We start from the raw sequence: 16,705 nt of genomic DNA, 5'->3' as shown, positions 1-16,705 counted from the left end.
CTTCAAATAATTTGCAGTATGACATGTTCTGTGTGGCATCAGCCTGCTGCGGGCTTCATTCTGAACCCTGGGCGGTCTTCAGAACGTCTGTTGTAATCCCATGACATTCTTCTTTTGACTACCTCTGGATGTCATCCTGCACCTGTACTTGGTTCCTGTTCTATAAATGACGTTAATTGTGCAACTGAAAGGAATGATGGCATGGAAGGAATTATGATTGTATCGGGCTACATTTATCAGGCTCATCCACGTGAATGCAAGGTCTTGCTGATCTACTGCAATAAACAACACCCTATATCTGTCTTTTTGGTTTGAGTTCATCACCTTTTGAGAACATATCCTATGGTCTTTAGTGTAGCATTGATAAGCCATGACTAATTGGCTTCATATGCACCACCTCAGGGGATGCCCTGATTTAGAGACATTATGTGTTGTTCCCAAGTCAAATTTAAAGGTTACTGCTCCTCTTGAACCGACATATTTATTTATTTAAATTAAAATTTTCCCTGAGATGACAGTGATACATTTTGTTCAATATTTCAATCCAGATCCAGTCGATCGGTAAGTACAACCAATTTAACAGGCACAGCGCACCTGCATGTGAATTTGCTGTTCCTATTTGGACCGGCTCTCTTTATTCATTTGATGGAATTTTGTCCTCATCTTACAGTTTAATTCAGTACTCATTATAGCCCCTTTTCCACTGGCACCTTGTCCCAGGAATTAATGGGAAATTAACCGGTTAAGGGTCCAGTGGAAAAGGAAAACAAACAGCACACCGGCGTCAAATGATGCCAGGGATATATGGCCCCTACCCCCACTCATATCCCCAGTGTCAGCTGACACCTGTGTGCTGATTAAACCAGTGGACAAATGACAACATTCGAAGGTAGACCCTCCGATCCCTGGGTATGAGTTGTGTTCAGTGGAAAAACAGTCAGTGTCCAGGTTAAAGGTGGCCCAGTGGAAACGGCACAAATGGCTTCCTATCCCGCAATACTGCACGGCTAATTACTGGGATGCTAGTGGAAAAAAGGATTATGAAAGATTACTCAATAATTCTACATTACAATATTCATATTGTACAGTAAATCAGACAGCAGTCTGAATGCTGGAATCTTGAGCAAGCAAAGAATTGCAGGAGGAAATTAGCAGGTCAGACAGCCTCCATGGATAGAAATGGTCAGTCAACGTTTTGAGTCAAAACCCTTAATCAAGTAACATTTATCTTTTGATGGTTCAGTTTTAGTGCCACAAGAATCTAATATTTGTTCAACTTAATTTATTATTACCAAAGAGTTGTTTTCAGGGCGAACTTGCTTGCAGATAAATGTAGCCCGATACAATCATAATTCCTTCCATGCCATCATTCATTTCAGTTGCACAATTAACGTCAAGAGTATTTGAATATTCCAAAATGTAGATGTCCTTACTTTGCATTCAAAAACTGGGAGTAACTTGATTGCAGGTAACATCCTCTGCAATCCTGCGTTATTTGAATTCTTATAAAGGTTGTCAAAACTCAATAAGGCTTGATGAGCTCCACTCTCGAGCAAAGAGCACGAATTATAAATAGTCTGCATCACACTCCATCCTTGTCATTCTGTTTTGTTTACATTATCTTATCAGATTTTCACTGAATGATGGTATTTACAACTGTTAAACCCTTTTCATTGGTGTGCTCAATGTCATTTTGAGTAGTTAAGGTGAGGTCTAATAACCGACAAGGTGTTCTAAGGAATAAAAGATGATCTTTTCTCTTGAACAAACCAATATTCAGGATTAAAGGTATCGTTTTCTCGATGCCATTAAATCTTACAAATCCTCTGAAAAAAGGCAGGTTGCAACTTGGATGGGACTTGTGTCTGAATGTACGTTAACCAACTATCGGCTCATCAGGCATTCCACTGAATGCGGACCAAAGCTGGGTTAAATCGGAGCAGTAACCAGAATGAAATTAAATTGCTTCCAGTTCAAGTGAGAAATAGAAAAATCAGTCTGAGGTCATATTTCAATTTGTGGAGTTAAATTATGATAAGTTGACATGACATCGCAATACTTGCAAGTACTCAGAAACATTCACCATATTTTTGTTAAGACCTCAATGTCACTTTGAAAGGCCCAGAATAAAATAACTTTCACTGATTATTCTTATTTTATTCTACTTTCAGTTGTCTCCCCTCAATCCATTAACATCCCAGTGAAGATGGGCGCTGTGGGCCAAAATAGCTTGCAAGATGCAATGAGAAAACTACGGAGCACTGTATGTAAAAATAATTTTGTCTTGATGAAATAAATCACCAACTTTGAATTTATTCAAACTTTTTGGTTTCTGTCATGATTCAAATGATAGTTTATCAGTCACTCCTTTTTGCCCCAGCGTGGGCAGATGTTCCTTCAGCTCCTTTGTCTCTCGTTTCTGGAATTATTTCCTTTAAGCTCACCTTTTCTCTCCTCATTCGAGACGCCCCTTATAGCATTCCTCTTTGATCAAGCTTTTCATTAGCCACCCTAATATCTCCTGTTATGGCTCAGTGTCGGGTTTTGTTTGTTTGATGGAGCTCTCTCTGTTAAATGCCTTGGGATGTTTTACTGTGTTAAAAGTGTTATATAAATGCAACTTGTCGCTTCTGATTGTCCTGATAATGCTCTCAGACAGGAAAAGTAGTCTATTTCTCTGCACCATGCTGAGATTGAAAACCAGCACCATTCCACTGTAACAAGTACAGGACAGTATGTGATTTAGAAGCATTTTAAAGTCTTTTTTTTAAACTGCATTCTAATCTTTGCAACAATGGTGTTTTCCTTTGCTTTTTTTTCCATTTTCCACCAGGATATATGTTCAGTCCCAAGTATGCTAATATCTTTTGATCAGAATTGGAGAAAATGTACCACCCTGCTGAGATCTGGATAGCTTTTGGCTCACTTCTTCAGTAAGCAGTAGCAGGTTTAATGAAAAGACTGCATTATAAAGGATGGTGATATGGAGAGAGGACATCCAGACCAAGGCAGTGAGTTTTTGAATTCTCGCTGACGAATCAGAATTTCTGTGTCAGATTGGCCTCATTCTATGACATTTCCACTATTTCCTCTTTACGCAGCTCTTAGAATATGGAAAACAAGCACTTCAGCATTTATGTTACTGTCAGCAAAAGTAATTTATGTGGTAATATGTCATTTTCAGCTCTCGTGAATCACAATGCTTTTGCACAGTTTTGTGTAATTGCATTATTACCCACAGAACTACAACACCACATGTAAGGACCAAATGTATTGCTCTATCCTACTTACAGTGGAAGCGAGCAGTGATTTATTCTCAAATGCATCACTGCTAATAGGGCCACTTAGATAATTTGTCTTACACCAAAACTGCTGCCTAACAACAAATTCTACAGTTCATGAATTACTGGAATGTAGATGGTACTTTAATGAAATTTAAATATGTACTTAAAAGTTTCACTGGAAAAACAGATGTGCTAGGGAGAATGACTAGCTATTTTAGCATGGTGAAATATAGAAGATTATCATCCTGTTTACTTTTGGTTTCATTTCGAGCTCCACAATTTCTGGACAAGATAATGGAAGTCCATCCTAATCCTCTCGCTACAGTTTTGTTGTCCTTATGAAAAAGACCTTGGGTTGTTAATTCTGTAAAAAGTTGCAAAGCACAACTCTCCAAATTGAAAGCAAACATAATAACAATTTTAAATGGACATATTAATGCTCACAGAACTATAAGAGACTGGACACTTTGCTCATGGGTTGACTTTAATGTCTCTTGAACCAAAGAAGCAGATGAAAGCAGCTGGCAGAGAAAAGAGGAGTGAAACAAGAACTCATTGTTATTGAAACACAACCATGAATAAAGTGAAAGGGGCTAGATGTCCCAGATGGTAATTGGCATCTTTGATGCCTGCTATCAAATTACAAATAATTATTTAATTTAATGGCTGCTTTTTAAAAAATCTTTTTACTTGATCATTTCTCTGATTCCTTTGTAGTTCGGAATCCAGAGCTCCGGATTGTAAGACTTCATAATTCCTGAGTTAGAACTGTATTTCAACCCTAACTGTTGGCTCAAGGCAGGTTGTGGCCAATGGTTCATTTTCAGCAGCCTGGCCACCAGGTGGAGCACTTTTCCCTCACCTGAAAGCCAAGTTGAGAAAGAGGGCAAGAAGGAGTCATTAGAGAGGCTCACATTGGAATATTTAAAATTAAAATTTTTAATTTAGACATTCAGCATGAGTCTGCGCTGCCCAATTTACACCCAATCAGCAAAAGTAATTTATGTGCACTAAAATGGTAATATGTCATTTTCAGCTCTCATGATACCCCAGTATGCTTTTAACAATGGGAGGTGACTAGAGCGCCTGGGGAAAACCCACGCAGGCACAGGTAGAAAGTACAAATTCCTTACAGACGGCATGGGATTTGAAGCCCGGTCCCAATTGTTGGTGCTGTAAAGGCGTTGCGCTAACCGCCTTGTGCATACGTATCACCTCCTCTTTAAATGTAAAAAGGAAACGTAAGGCCATTTCACGTCAGGCCTCGAGAATGGATCGAAAACTTAAAACTTACCTTTAGGACAGCAGCCCTAAAAGGTTCCCAGAACAGTACCAGCTGCACGGGGGAATTACGGGTAGGGAAGATGGCCATTTCTCTGCCATGTTTTGAGTAGCCCCAAAGGCCAAAGCAGCCTGATTTGGCTGTCTCAGCCCACAAGGGCGCCCCCGACGGCTCTGGCCGGCTCCCACTACCCCGCTGGCCCTCGCTGACAGCTCTTCCGGCCTTGAAGGCCCCCGCTGTCCCGAGGGCTACTGCTGCCCCAACAGCTCCCGCCCGCAGCCCTTGCGTTGGAGGGAGAAGGGTGAGTGGGGAAATGGATCGTGGGCTGACGGCCTCATCAGCCTGCCCCTAACCAGCCGCTTGCAGTAGCTATACATTCAGGTCAGGCAATGAAGCGCAGCACTCCACCGATGATGCTTCCCCGAGAAGGGTTGGAATCAGCGGCTCATACCCAGCCACAGTGCATTCAGGAAGGTACGTCTTCAGCCGTAAGGGTGAAGAACCTCCCCCTTTACAGACAAGTGCCTGTAGATCCTCTAATTGTAATTCCTCCTGGAAAAGTTATCTAAGGGTGGCACTTTAATTTAGTGGCTTAAATTTGGCGGCACAGTTAGTGTAACAGGTAGCTCAATGCTATTACAGCGACCCAGGTTCAAATCCGGTGCTGTCTATAAGGGGTTTGTACATTCTCCTTGTGTCCACATGGGTTTTCCCTGGGTCTGGTTTCCTCCCACCTTCAAAAAAAGTATAGGGTTGTAGGTTAATCAGGTGTAAATGAATGTGCTGTATGTCTAAACAAAAATATTGTAAGGGGAACCATAACCTTCACAGATAATCAGAAGGGAAAGAAACAGTGGGACTACATGTTGGAATATATCAACAAGTCTTAAGTATAAGTCAGTAACCCATTGCAACATGTTTGTCCCCATACCTTTTCTTCAGCTGCCATTTTATCAATTGTGAATGTTAAACAAAGGGCTGTTAACTATCACAAAAGCTCTTTGCATATGATGTTTTGAAATCACAAAGCAAAGACAAGTACTAATTCAAGGACACCAAGTTTCCAGTTTTAGAAGCCTGAATAATTGGAGACAGGTTGAGGCCGACAGGGTGGGATAACCCTAAGGAAAAGTCTGAAATCTGCCAATTTTAAGTGCTGCCAATAACTGAATTCGGTTGCACAGTAATTGTTGACCTCAAGAAGATGAAAATATGGAGAGATGAAAGAAAATATGAGAGAAATCATGGGTTCATTCGTGTTAAATATATCTTAATCACAAACGTTCCAGAGACCATCCAAGAGATAATGCAGCTTTGTGGTGCCAGTGCCCTAAGTTAGCTAACAACAAGAGCATGAAACAAAATGAGCAAAAGCTCACAATTGTTGGCTGCAAGCCACATGAATTTGTCAGGGCAAATGCAGAGGCAAATCTATTTTTCCAGCTCTTGATTTTGCCCTGATATTCCCACACTTAAATCACCAAATTAACTACTAATGAATCAGCGTCGCTGTCCATTGAAAGCTGAAGTGTTGCACGTGCAAAAATTCCATTTGCAATGGATAAGTCTTTTTTTAATGTTTTGAGTTTGAAGTACAGCACTTTTTTCTGGTGATAGATTGATTCTCAGGGAATAAGAAATGGGCCAAGGAAAACAACTTCCATTGATGTAACCAAATTTATTATGAAAGTATTTTCACATTTTTTTTAGTTAAGATAAAATACTACAAGGGCTAACCAAAAACTGAACCATGCAGGTGGTTAAATTTTTGGTTAGTCCTTCTAGTATTTTGGACATGAAGGGAAATGGGGAGTTTGAGAAAAGCAATGTTAGAAGCTTAAGTCTCAGCAGCTGAAGGCAAATGTACTAACAATGGTGAAGAGAGGGAAATAGGGGGATGCCAAACCGTCTGAGGAATGGAGGCTCTTCGAGGTATGGGCAAGGTTAGGACTGAAGGATGTTATAAAATGGGAAAGAAGATGACACACACTGGACCAACAAAATGTAATGGTAGATAATTATAGGATAAGGTGGAAAGGGTACAAAGAAGATTTACAAAGATGTTGCCTGGCTTACAGCATCTAGAGTACGGAGAAAGATTGGGACTTTATTCATTGGAACGTAGATGGTTGAGAGGGGATTTGATAAAATGATGAAGGGAATAGATAGACTAGACGTGAGTAGACTCTTTCCCCTGAGTGCAGGGGAGGTTGGAACAAGAGGGCATAAGTTAAGGGTAAGGGGGCAAAACTTTAGGAGTAATATTAGAGGATGCTTCTTCACTCAGAATGGAATGATCTTCCAGAGGAGAGAGTTGTGGCAGGGTCCTTTCTGCCATTTAAGAGAAGGTTGGATGTGTACCTGGATATGAGGGAGTTGGAGGGTTATGGGGGGAGAGTGGGAGGGGGGAAACTAGTGGAGTTGTTCAAGTGAACCGGAGCGGACTCAAAGGGCCAATATGGCCTGTTTCAGCGCTGTGAACTGTTATATGGTTATATGGTTTTAAGATGCAGGTAACAGAGTTTTGGTTGAAGTTTGCAACCTTGTGGTCATTTACACTGCGTCCCTTAAGTTCCTGTGCACGTTAGTCCTGGTGCTTTTACATGGAGCAACGTGGCCTGAGTCATCAGCTGGACGTCAAATTCATTAGGTGAGTTTTACAGTGCAATTTTCCCCTGAAAAGTAGTAGGGGTCCTCCAGGATAAATTGTCGTGCAGGAATTGACTAAAAATTCCTGCACTTTCCTTTTTAGACTGCCCATGTAATGGCAAATTTTGTTGATCGTGACGTCTTAAAACCCAAATTAACAGATAAATTGGAGACAGTAGCATGGTCAAAGGCATCCATTTATTCTGTAACTGCTTCATGCACTTTTTGTGGCTGGGTATTATCTACTTCTGTAAAAAATAAACCAGTTCATCTGCCAGATTTAACAAATTTAATATTTTAGCTTTAAATCAAAGATGTCCATATTACAAATGAACCAACTGCCTTCATCAAAATATTTCATTCCTAAATGAAGTTAGTACTAAAGAGATTATACAGGGTGATTCTGATATCACCTGTCTACATTAATCCAGCAAGTGAGTTCAGTGACATGAGATATAGCCTACAGTAAGGAGCAAGATATGATTTTTACACAGAAATAAAGGAAAATTTCATTTAAAAATTGTATACTTACCTCCAGAGTGGTTGTTTACACAAGAAACACTCTTACACTGCCTTCCTGTGTTGTGGAGGGGGAATGTCGTATTCATTAGCCCAGTTTCTTGCGGAGTGCCTGCAGTCAATTTAGACTGTAGCCGCTCCGTAAAAATGTGTCGGGATCTTGGGGGGAAAAAATTACAGGATGGAATTTATCCAATAAATTCTGTGACAACATCTTTACACTCCCAGGAGAGCAGAACATTTCCAAAAAATTTCTGCTTCTCAGAGGCTGTGTAAAAGTGCCTACTGATAACTTTGTGTTGTTTATTAGAAAGTACAATATGGAATGTCTGGGATTAAGTGAATTAAGTAATGTTTCAGGCAAAAGCAACACAAAATTGATGTACATAACCACGTCCCACACAGGACAAAACTAGTAGGCCGCCCACTAGTTCGACTGGTCCATGTGTGGCTTCGCCTTCCCCTATGAACACAGCCTCATCCTGTTCCCCATGGGTCCTCTTGCTCCTCCCCTCTTACCATCCTTCCTCACCTTCCAAATTAACCCACCAGCCCAACTTGTATCTTATCACCAAATAACAAGCTCCCCCTTTACCCCCTCCCCTTCTCCCCAGTCATCTTCCCTTCTCTCTCCAGTCCCTCTGACACAAAATGTTGATGGTCTGTATCTCTACATTGATACTGCTTGACCTGTTGAGTTCCTCCAGTTTCTCTTTGTTTGCTCACAAGAGTTCAGCATCTGCAGTTCTGGTGTTTCATTGCAATTAATGTTGCCTACATTATGCAAACATAAGGTTTGTGTTGGAAACATGAGGTGTTGAAGTATATAATGAATAAGTAATCATGCCTTAAGCAAACAGAAAGAGTGTATTGAGGAGAACATAAACAAATAGCAAATGTCTTCATTTGCTATTCTATTTACACTCAAAGCTTGCTGGAGATGTCCATCTCTTCGATCACTCTCTCTCTCTCTCTCTCTCTCTCTCTTTAGAATTTGTTAACAATAATACTTATCTTAATAAAGCTTTTAAATCTCACTGAATGAACAGCTTGCTTCCCAAGAGAGCTTTACTTATTCTCTTGTCTAATAAATAAACACACTCACTTTCTCAGAATCCATACATAAAGTGGCTAGTTAATTCAGGGCCTTAGTGATTGAGGTTTATTGGTTTTCTAAGGCCAGTCTAATAGAATTGCTAATTAGCTAATTTGGACAAGGACCAAAATCAAAGCTTGAATGATGATTTTTTTCTTTCATCCTTTGTAGCTTTTCACAGGATTATCTTCTGCACTTTCTACTTCTCCAGCCCCCCACCCCCATCTCACATCCTCTTGTCCACACCACCCCTGGAAGCCAGTCACTGTCAGTTATTCTATCCCTATTAATCTTTCAGCTTACCACTAATTGACAGGACCAAATAATACCTCTTTGACAGTGGGTGGCTTTGATTGACTCTGGTGTAAGAGTGAAAAAAAAATGAAGTACTTATATTTCACTGAAATTTAGTTTTATTTTGGCATTACCAAAAAGGATGCTGTTTCTTCGTAGGCAGTTCCCTGGGTTTAGCAATGACTTGTTCTCCCTCCGATCTGCAGATTCTGAAATGGTTCCCTGTGAGACCAATAGATTGCCAAAGGTAGAGCGGTTGGAGTTTTGATAGGATTTTCTGAGGAAGTTATTTACATTATGAACATCACTCTGCCAAGCACTGGCAATGATGCTTTTTAAAATGTGATCAATGTAAAGGTCAGCCTGCAGCTGACGTGGACTTTTTACCCCCTCCATAAATCTTCGTCCGCGAAGCCAAGCCAAAGAAGAATGTAAAGGTGGGAAGTGTATTTCTAAGAGTTTAGATTGAATTAGACAGACTGGCTGAGAGGAATGCATGTGAGAGCCATAGTCTCTATGCAAGAAGGCCATGGATATTCTGCAGTGTGGACTCCAGATAGAGATTGCCAGGAATGTCCTTGTAAAGGATCAGTACTAAATGAATCCAATCTTTGAGGATGACAATGTTAATGCTCCCTATGTATGTCGACTTTTCCCGCTCCTGTGAGTTGAAATAAAAATGTGGATGAAGTCTTCTTTCTTAGTCTAAGGAACCTCATGCAACAGTGAACTACAAACTATTGTCAAAGTTCAATGGCAGCAGCCCAGAGTTAACTCGAGGCTCACGAGGTAGGTGTGACCTCGGCCTCAAAACTATCGTGGATAGAGCAGTCCTCATCATAACATTGTCCAAGACTATAATCAAGATTTTAGTGTTTGAACTTGAAAGTCCAGCTTAAAACTTGTATGCCCATTCATCAACTAAATAAATAGGAACCACCTAGGCGTAGAAGAATATAAGCAGAGCTACCTCCTTAAACTCACTACAGCCTAAACACATGTGATGCCTGAAATTCTTATCTGACATTAGGAGTTTGAAACCATGTCACCATGTGGACTGACAGATTGAATAACAACTGATGGGCAGTTTCATCATAAACAAATATTGACTGTTATTTTGCCATGGGGATATATTTTGAAGCTTCACAAATGTCAACTCTCTTCATTTGGTATTGAAACAAGAGGCCAAGATGTATTGGATTTCCATCAATAATTCTTCCTGGACTTGTGGGATAGTTAGTATTAGTTTGTCATAGTTGTGTAGCTTTGAAATGGTGAATGTGGACAAGATCTCAGTGGATAGAAGGAAGGTTGGAGAGTTTTACAGAGTCACTAGAGCTCAGAAACTTTACAGCCAAAGAAGTAATTGCATTCAACCAGGGAAGCAGAGAATATTTCATCATGCTCCTGATCTGTACCTTGTAGAGAGTGGAAAGGCTGTGATATATCAGGACATGAAACCCCCACTGCTGTTTACCCAGCCGCCAATCTGCTCTTGCAACAACAGTATTTACATGGCTGGTCCATTCGGCTTACTGGTCATTGATGACACCTTCTGGATGTTGAAAGGAAGGATCTGCTCACATTAACCACGTGAGACTGTCATATTCATAAAACAAGACTTATTTGTTTGCATAGATGAAATACTTGCCCTGTATATGTATTCTTTGTCTGTAAGTGAGTTATGTCTGATTGTACCTCTGTGTGTTTTGCACCAAGGACTGGGTGTACTTGTACAATCAGTTGATAATAAACTTGACTTGATGGTGGAATACCTGATAGATAACACCATGACATTCAAAGGTAGGTTTTTAGACTTTTTTTCTGAAGATGGTCATTACTTGGCATTTTTTTTTAGTGGAAATGTCCCATTTGTTACCACATGCCTGGATATTATTTAGGCTTTACAGCATGTGACCATGGGCTGCTTCATTTGCGGAGGGTTCCAAATGGAACCAATCATTGTGTAACCAATCAGTAACCCCTTCTGACACTGTGAAGGAAAGATGTAGCTGAAAGCGACTGAGCTGAAGACATTGTCCAGTGGAACTCCTGCTGAGATTTCTTGAAGCTGTAATGTTTTATATGGCGAGCTCTCCACTGGCCACCGTGACAGAGGTGCACCAAAGAAAAGGTACAAGGACTGCCTAAAGAAATCTCTTGGTGCCTGCCACATTGACCACCGCCAGTGGGCTGATAACGCCTCAAACCGTGCATCTTGGCGCCTCACAGTTTGGCGGGCAGCAACCTCCTTTGAAGAAGACCGCAGAGCCCACCTCACTGACAAAAGGCAAAGGAGGAAAAACCCAACCCCAACCAACCAATTTTCCCTTGCAACCGCTGCAATCGTGTCTGCCTGTCCCGCATCGGACTTGTCAGCCACAAACGAGCCTGCAGCTGACGTGGACTTTTTACCCCCTCCATAAATCTTCGTCCGCGAAGCCAAGCCAAAGAAGAATGTTTTATATCCAATAAACACCACAATCCTCCCATGTGTGTGATATGATTCCAACCACTGGACATCAAAATCTTGATATACTCAGATTTGTGTCGCAGGTTGGCTCTAGTGATCAGTTAGGTTGTTGGTTACCCCCTGCGAGTGTAATTTGAAATGAGGCTTTCAAGGATCAACAGCAAATTATCCATTTTCCACTAAGTTCGTTTTTTATCAAAAATCTAAAGAGCTTCCATTAAGCTGCATAATTAGTCATGTCTATGTAATTGTTTATTTTTCTCTTTCTGCATTAAAAATGTATTCATGAAATTAAATGTGGTAACCCATAAAAAATTTTAATGTAAAACAGAAAATTGCTTCATCGCAAAATAAATTTTTATAATGAATCTCTTATCATCCACCTGTAAACTTCAGAGTTGAATTACTGAAAATGACAAGGAAACCATATTGAAAGTACTTCTTAATCTGAGGAATATACAATAAGAACTTTGAAAGTAAGTTAAACATTTTTAAAATGGATGAACCTTCAATATACGTTGCATTGAAGATCTTTATCGGACAGATGCAATGCGCAAAAGCCTGCTTCCCACTTTAATTTGATCTGAAGACTTGAGCAGTATATCTGCTTCAGGCAAACAGTTGCTACACCAACATTAAAGATTGTAGAAATTAGATTTTGCTTGATATAACTTGCCCTGGAATTTACCAACCATAACTCTGTGTTTCTCCTCACAGGTACTAGCAGATCTGTACATCAATCCCAACATTTTCTGTTTGTATTTCAGGAATTCCCCTGATCTTTTGCGTTGATTAAGCCAATTGCACAGTGCAACTCATGAGGTGTAATTAATAAATTAGATCTGGGAAAATGACAGATTATTCCATTTAAGACACTCAATGGTTTTTTTCTGGCTTCAGGGAAAACTGTTGTGTTAAGTTCATAAAATCTATCCCAGTGATTTATATTATTTAAAGATTTGCCATATTTTTACGTGTCAACTCAAAATCTCTTTTGTTCATGTACTTCTCACATTTTAAAACGATTAATATTTTCATAACAGCGACTTTCAAGGATACTGCTCATATATTCATGATCACACACAACTGGCCCAAATTTGAGCACATAGTTGGTTTGAGAAAGAAGAGGGAACTTGATATGCTACCTTCAAGTTGTCCATGTCTGTACTCATATGAATGATAAATGATGTTTGAGAATGGAACTGGGCAATCAAATTTCCATAATGTCATTTTCTCATGCTCTGATCTGCAAGCAGCCACAGATGTTTTAGTGGGTTCAAAATGTAGAGTACAGGTCTTGATTCTCCTCTCTGAATTTTTCCTGCAAACAGCATATCACAAAGTTGCATCATTTATAATTACATTTATTAAAATCCATCTTTAGTTTGCTGAGTTGCATCATTTACTATAATGACTGAGCATTTCATATATTTTGAGAAATGTTTGTCCAATTTTGTCTATTGTGAAATTAAACAAAAATTGAATGCCTTATAAAATAGTTAATCACAAATTACATTTATTCATCACTACCTTAAAAAAAATCTACATGGGAGATCTCTTATCTAGATCAGAGAGTTCTCCTTCCATGGTGTTTTGTATCCCATGATTCTTATTAATGTTAGCTCAAACAGGATAATCTAGAAGTCTAAGTTGCTCAGAGCTATTTAGATTTTAACAGGTTTGACTTTTCCATGCTGGTTGGTGTCCAGATGTGCCTCACAGATGTCACGGGGTCATACAAACTTTTGTCATCGGTTTAAGAAGGAATAATCTGTCCTTTGGAGCTCTGGTTTAAGGGAGGTCTATAATCTGTCAGACTTCCTGACCTCCCACCTCTGAGCAAAATGTCTTTTGCAATATGAGTGTCAAAATATGAAATAATATGTTTATTTTCACAAGTCGAACTTAGAGGGAATCATTTTAAAATAGTACCGGTGTGATGGCAGATCATTTAATTTGTGGTAGTCAGTGCATCTTTCAGATTTCAGGAAAAGAAACAGTTCTTAATAACAGATTAACCATCAAAAGCATTCAATGCCACTGACAAGCCAAAATTACTTTCAAACATGACACTAGACAAAATGTGAGTGAGTTGCTAAGTTCTTTCAAAATACTGATTTGAAATGTACAGCATTACATTAATGTCAATAATGGGCTATTAGCTGCAATTGTGCTGTTTCCTTGATTTAATATTTGATTCTGTAGATATATTATAACATTTATAACCTCATATATGATATTCAATATACCTGGAATTAATCATTTCTAGTCAGCAATAATCTTTACATTGAAAATAAAGTTATAATATATTACAGTTAAAAATAAAGTATGAGAAATTAAAATCAAAGTTAACTCATCACAATACTTTGAGTTTTTTTTAAATTCAAACTTTAAAGGTTGAACTTTTGAAATGTTCAACTTCAAGCCACATCTTTCGTTTTCTGAAAATTTGCTGCCAATTAATTCTAAATGACTATCTCCCAAAACAAAAGCCTTTTCTTCAGATCTGAGTAAATGATAATAGAAAATGGGTGGTTCAGCTTGATTTCATGAGGTCTCATAAATCTTCACCAAATTAAAGCTCATCTCCTCTCCTCCCCTCCCCATACCTTTGTCTTGCAAATGCTCATTAGCCATTGCCTGGCTACACCCTTTGAGGCACTCAAAGGTGAGACTTGTACAGAGCTGCGGATGTGGGGGCCCGGCTGACCCCTAACCTTTATGCACATTTACATCGACAACCTTGCTAAAACACAAGATTCTCACTTTGCTCTCTTCCGAAAGAACATGCAAAGCAGGGACTAAGATTCACAAAACTTCACAACGCCTTTTACAAAATGCCTTTATCTGCTTTACTAATTCAGAGAATGGGCTTCAAAAGCCCATGTTGAGGCATATTGATGATGATACTCAGGAAAATGTCCTGTTGATGTGCTCTTTTATTTGTTGTTGCGGGGCTTCCTTATGACTCCCCATCATAATTCCATTGCTCTGTGGAGTGGCAAAAGAAGAACCTAATTGTGGTGCACTGTTAGCCAGAATCAGACACACACAAAGATAAAGATTGTACAACAGGCTTTAATCCAAAAAGACTTCCACAGAGCCAGGCTGGCTGTGGCTGCAGCAACTCTGAGTGAGGCCTCGGGAGGCCGGTGCAGGCTTATATCCCGGAGGGCGATTGACACCCGACCGGGTGGGGCTTGATCCCTTCAGGCCGACTGATTGATTGACAGCGGCCAGGTGTTGTCCTGTCCCCTTACACTCGTGCAGGTACAGAGGTTGCCCCCTGCAGTAGGCCGGTGGCGAACCATCACACTAATATGTTGAGAAATTGTCATTGGCTAACATGGTGGGATTTTGGAGTCCTTTTAACAGAGAGGTGGTGTCATAAACTCAGCATTGTAACTGAAATCTAAGCTTTTGTGGCAGTTGAGTTGAGGAAGGGTGAGCAGTGGAATGTAAGGAAGGGCTGGCGGGGGGGGAATAAGTTGCTCAGAATTTCTGTCTTTCTCACCCTATCTTCTTGTGAAAGTATCCTTACCCTGCACATCTGGATCACATCCAAAACAACTTCACTTTGTACAGTTTAAAAAAGAACTTCACTAATAAAAATAATGGTGCATTCCCTCACTCTTTGTCGGTTTTGGAATATGTGTCTACAGTAAAATCTCAGATAAAATGGTCTCAAAACGTGGTTAAGAAAGGAGAAAAGGTGAAAGAATTTTTTTAAAATGTTGGTTTTACAACTCCAGGTTTATGGGGGGCTTTTCCAATTCTGAGATAAATACTTCTTTGTCTCATTTATTTCAGTTATTAAAGGACCATTTCAATTTTGAGAGAGTGCAAACTGGGCCAGCTACTCAGCAACTCATTTTACATCTCTTAATTTTTACATGCTTTGAAGCAAATGTTAACCAGAACAAATATTAGCTCTGGATAAAATCATTTTATTTTAACTTAGGACTTACTTGATCTATTTTAATTATTTTTTATCCCTTTAATTTCATTCCACATGATATATATTATCTCCAATACATCTGTACTTGGGAAAGTCACCAGCTATAAAACAATTCCCAAATTCACAAAAGTAAAATTCTAAAAAAAGACAATTTTTCTGTTTTCTTTTGGAGGTGGATTACAGAATAGTCTGAATATTTAATATTCTTAATTATAACTATAGTGGCGGCACAGCCAGACCACCTGCTGAAATGACGCCACAGGGGGTCTGAGTCAAGCACTCCCACTGGGTCCAACCTCCCCGTCTGACTGCCATCAGCTCCGTATAGGTTTTAAACATTTAAACACCCTGTTGAAGGAGCTGACGGTGGTTTATTTTAAAATCTTGTGACTGCAGGGTCTCGGGCCCAAGAGGGCGGCACCTGTGTTTGGCTGCATCCTTGAGGGGTTGCAGACTCTGGGAAGCAGAGGGATAACTTACTTCTACACCATAGGAGAAGGAGAAGCAGCGGGAACAAACCACAGGACGGTGCCCATGACGGTGGATCGGCGAGGGACTCTGAGGCTGACGAACACGCAGGTGGCAGAATGTTGGTGAATCAAGGTGAGGAACAGGGAGACAACTCCTCCGCCCCCCCCCCCCCCACCCCCAAAGTGGAGGATCAGTGTCAATTCTCAATCCAAGTTCTGGGGTGAGATCTAAATCAGCAGTTTGAATGAAGGACAAACATTTCTTTAGCCAATTCCTGTCAGGCTTGTGGGAGGTCTGTCACCTCCATAGGGGACCCAGGAGCTCCCCAAACATACAATCACATTGGTTTGTATATCCCACCACACTCTGACTTGACCAATCCAGAAAAGCAGTCTTCTCATGTGAGACAAACATTACCCTATCAGCATAAAGCTACACACTATTCAACTGTAAATTGCATCATTGTGTGAACCAATCGCATAACCAGGTTTCCCTTTCCTCAGGTATTGTTCTTGCACCTGAATGGGGAAACTCCAGGTGGTGGAAACTTCCTAGCTGGGCAGAGGTTGCCCAGCAACAAACATTAAACCAATGTCATATCGCTCATATTTACATCCTGGATTACACTACATTGTTCATCGTTTTACTTCTACACCACATGAGAAGGAGAAGCAGAACC

General features: G+C 40.1%; 2 long non-coding RNA genes across 2 annotated transcripts in view; one reads left to right on the top strand and one right to left on the bottom strand.

Moving 5' to 3' along the window:
* The window catches only part of LOC138756603 (uncharacterized), a 51,288-nt gene extending 48,973 nt beyond the window's left edge, over positions 1–2,315 (top strand). Inside the window, exon 3 of the long non-coding RNA XR_011353188.1 lies at positions 2,172–2,315. This is a non-coding gene — a long non-coding RNA (uncharacterized lncRNA). The remainder of the gene's footprint in view (positions 1–2,171) is intronic.
* Positions 1–16,705, bottom strand: part of LOC138759339 (uncharacterized) — a 134,191-nt gene that overhangs the window by 11,376 nt on the left and 106,110 nt on the right. The gene's annotated exons all lie outside the window — the stretch shown is intronic.

Source organism: Narcine bancroftii, chromosome 3 (genome assembly GCF_036971445.1).
Source record: "Narcine bancroftii isolate sNarBan1 chromosome 3, sNarBan1.hap1, whole genome shotgun sequence".
Taxonomy (NCBI): domain Eukaryota; kingdom Metazoa; phylum Chordata; class Chondrichthyes; order Torpediniformes; family Narcinidae; genus Narcine; species Narcine bancroftii.
Note: the sequence above shows the minus strand (reverse complement) of the source record. Positions and strands in the feature narration are given on the sequence as shown.